The following is a 4,279-nucleotide window of genomic DNA, read 5'->3' on the forward strand; positions in this document are numbered from 1 at the left end:
CTGCACGGAGGAGCCTTGAAATCCCCGGCGCAGCTCCGGAGAGCAGGCCGTCAGGGTAGGGAGGGAGGGAGGAGAGGGAGGGAGGGAGAGAGGGAGGGAGGAGAGGGAGGAGAGGGGAGAAGAGGGAGGGAGAGAGAAAAGGGAAAGAGAGAGGGAGGAGAGGGAGGAGAGGGAGGGAGGGAGTGAGGGAGGGAGGGAGGGAGGGAGGAGAGGGAGGAGAGGAGAGGGAGGGAGGGAATAGTTTATTTTCTTACTTAAAGGAGCAGAGACTCCATGCGCGTCTCGGCAGACACACACACACACACACACACACAGATACACACGCACGCACGCACTGACACACACACTCACACACAGACAGACACACACACACACACACACACACACACACACACACAGACACAGACACAGACATACACACAGACACACATACACAGACACACACACACACACTCACAAACACAGACACAGACACACACACACACACACACACACACACACACACACACACACACAGACACAGTTTCTCCTGACTAGAGCTCAGTGCTGGAAGAAGTATTCAGATCCTTTACTTCAGTAAAAGTACTAATACCACACTGTAACAATACTCTGGTACAAGTAAAAAGTCCTGCATTGAAAATATAAGTTAAATAAAAGTGTGTAAGTATCATCAGGAGAATGTAGTTAAAGTATTAAAAGTAAAGAACAATCCTCCCATTGTAGAAAGTGTAAAGGATCCAACTAGTTGTGTGTTTAATGGTACACACACACACACACACACACACACACACACACACACACACATTCACACACACACACACACACACACACACACACACACACACACACACACACACACACACACACACACACGTGTGTTTAATGGTCTCATCATCTCAGCTGGACTTGTAGGCCGTTACATTGTCGGCTATAGTTTAATTTCCCACGTTTATGGTGGTTTTTTCAATGTTTTTGCAGGATTTTTTGTGGTATATATGTTTTTGTCGTTCTGTTTCTAAGATTAGTCCCAATAATCAAAACTGGACTTTTCCTGAAGTTTTTTTCCTTTTTAATGTTATTGACAATTTTTGGGGATTTCTTTTGTCCAAAAAAATGTGTTTTTCGGCCTTTTGACACCTTTTTTTCTCAGATTTTTTTTTTTTTAGGGCAGTTTTATGGAGATTTTGTCTAATTTTTCTAGGATTTTTGTTGACAATTTTTTTTGACGTTGTCTCTCTTTTAGTGCTTTTTTGGGAATTCATTTTTGAGTTGTTTTTAAATGATTTTTCAGACGTGCAGTTGGAGATCTCATATATATATATATATATATATATATATATATATATATATATATATATATATATAACATTACATTTTATATATATATATATTCTTGCACTTTGGTTAGATGCTAACTGCATTTCATTAGCTCTGTACTTGTACTCTAATGACAATACAATAGAATCTGAATAATAACTCCATGATTCCTTGTGCCTCTGATTTCACTGTAAAATAACGTTGCTTTCTTCACTTCTCTCGTGCGAAGGTGCAGCCACTCGCCATTAGTTTAAGAGCTCAAGTGTTTTTGGAAGAAAGGGAAATCGTGTCAAAGTTTGAATGCAGAAAGAGAAACTACACACACCGGAGCAGAGTTTTACTGCTGAACTGTTGGACATCTTCGCCATCTAGTGTCTGTAACGTGTTAACACGGCCGGAGCTGATCACAGCTGTTTCCTGAGGACTTGGCTCAGATTAGATCAGAGATGGAGACGCAGAGGCCTCTAAGATCATCAGGGACAGGTCTGCTCGCCAAGCAGCGTTCAGTTTCTATGCACCACGTATCTGGAACAAACTTCCAGTAAACTGTACACTCAGCTCTTTTAAATCAAGGCTGAAGACCTTTCTTTTCGATACTGCCCATGTTTAAATCTTTGCACTGCACTGTATTGGAAATTTTATTCTTTAATTTCTGTATGTAATCCATTTTTAATTAACTGTTTCAATTTTGTATGAATTTTTTTAATTTTTTATTAACTATTTCTTTTAATTTTGTATTCATTTTTATTAATTTCTCACTGTGTTGTAATGTTTTATGTAAAGCACATTGAGTTGCACCGCTGCTGAAATGGGCTATACAAATAAAATTGCCTTGCCTTGCTCTCTGTTTACAATAAAAACAACAAAAATTTTGTGCATTTGATACTTTTTTTTAACTCTCTTGTGTATGCATTCACAATGTATTTATTTATTAATTATGGGGAACTGTGTGGTGTATAGGAATGTGTGTTTATGTGTGAGCTGCTGGACACTTGAATTTCCCCATGGGGATGAATAAAGTATCTTCTAATCTATTGTATTCAAAAAGTCCCCAAGGGGGAAGAGACTTACTTACTTACCTACTTACCTACTGTTGGGGACCAAGAAGCTGGTTAAATCAGATTTTAACCAAAAGGCCTCAGATTAAACTGACCTCCGGATACAGGACACACATGGGCTCAGAGACAAAGGAACATGTGGCCAAGACAAAGGAATCTTGGCCTGCATGTAAACCCCAAAGCCGGGGTAATTCACACCTCTATGCGAAAGTGCCAGCCAGAAGGGGAACGCCTCACAACTGGCAGGAAGTCAAAGAACTACAAGATTGTAGTCTTCACCCTTTCAAGAGTTTCGAGTCTTCCTATTGGTTCAGCGGGACCATAAACACAGCATGCAGTCTTAACCTATAAATAACCTGACCCTAGGAAACTCCCTCGTCTTCACTTGCAACTCCCGTTGCTGAAAGCAGGCGCGCAAGCGCTTGTGCTGAACTTCCATTTTCTGGAGAAAGTGGATTTTATTTCGGTGGATCCTTGAAAACGCACCAGTGTTTTCATATCTGCAGCGAGAAGGAAACAACGTTTTTCTTCTCAAAGTCGACTAAACTTGCCCCCTTGCTGTCTTTTGGAGGGAAGTTTCTCCGTGGCTGCTGACGAGCGCCAGGGACCCGCTCTGTTTGATTTCTGTAGAAATCTCTGGACAGAAACAAACGGACTGAACACACCGTAAGGAGGCTTACGTCTGGGCAGAGATAAGTAGTGTGTTTATTAATGAGCAAAGGGTTCACTACCATTGTTGCCATTAAGGTGATCTGATTTAATCATGTACTGGTCCATACGTGATTATTAATCTGTTCTGTGAATGTATAATCGATCAATTATACCGTTGGTTTATGTTGGTTTAAAACCGTAAGCGCTACCTGCTAAACCACTCCTTTGACGGAGTTTAGTTACTGTCTGCGAGACAATCGCGGAAATCAGCTGTTAGCCACTGAGCTGGCCGTTATCGATAACTAAGATCAGAGTGTTTCTTTTGTTTTCCTCCTTTATTCTGTTCCTTTTACTAACACACACACGGACACAAGCTAGCCACGTAGCTCCCGAGCTAACGCTGCTAGTTTAACCTGCCTGGCAACCCCCCCTTTACCTGTTCAACCCCTCCTCGTTGCACCCAGCACCACTATCGCCCTCTTGATGCTAAATAGTTTTGTGCAGCTCACAGGAGTAGCCATTTTGGGAGTTTGTTTTCGTGTTGGACCTACATTTTGACACCGCCCCTCCTATTTCACTCACTCTCTCTCACACACACACACAGACACAGACGTGTCCGCCCATGCTGCTTTGTTTTTTTGCTTTGTTTTTGGTTGTGATATTGTAAAAAGGTATATAAGTTTATTATTGAAGGATTATTGATGAGCTACTGATAATTGTGACGTTAATAAATCTTATTATACTTAATTAGCAGTTGCTTGTGATTATTTGTGTACTTGTAATAATTGCTGGTCGATCAGGTCCGTGCTTGGATTCACCCCTTCCTTTATTTCCTTTTTAAAGGATTACCACAGAAATGAGACTGTTCCACAGTTTGATTATTGGTCCCTGACTTGCAGGGTGGTGCCCCGTTTTGATTGTTTGTTGATTTGATAAAGTTATTAATAACCATATTCATAACTTTATTAATATTGATAAAACATCTTTGTAATTTGCCAATGATCAAATCTGTACCCTACGAGCACATGGTTTTCATCCGTGAGTTCTACAGAGCAGGCAGAAGCACAGCCTTTATATACACCCCACGATATCCAATGAGAAGTAGGCACACTGACAGGATGCCGCAACTGCAACTCAGAAACTTCAAAATAAAAGTACACAAGCTATCACACATACAAAATAAAATGACAACACAGTCTCAAAATGTTCAAACATATTGTGGCAATAAACCCCGTTTTCTGATTCTGATTACA

This window comes from Perca flavescens, chromosome 2 (genome assembly GCF_004354835.1).
Source record: "Perca flavescens isolate YP-PL-M2 chromosome 2, PFLA_1.0, whole genome shotgun sequence".
Classification (NCBI taxonomy): domain Eukaryota; kingdom Metazoa; phylum Chordata; class Actinopteri; order Perciformes; family Percidae; genus Perca; species Perca flavescens.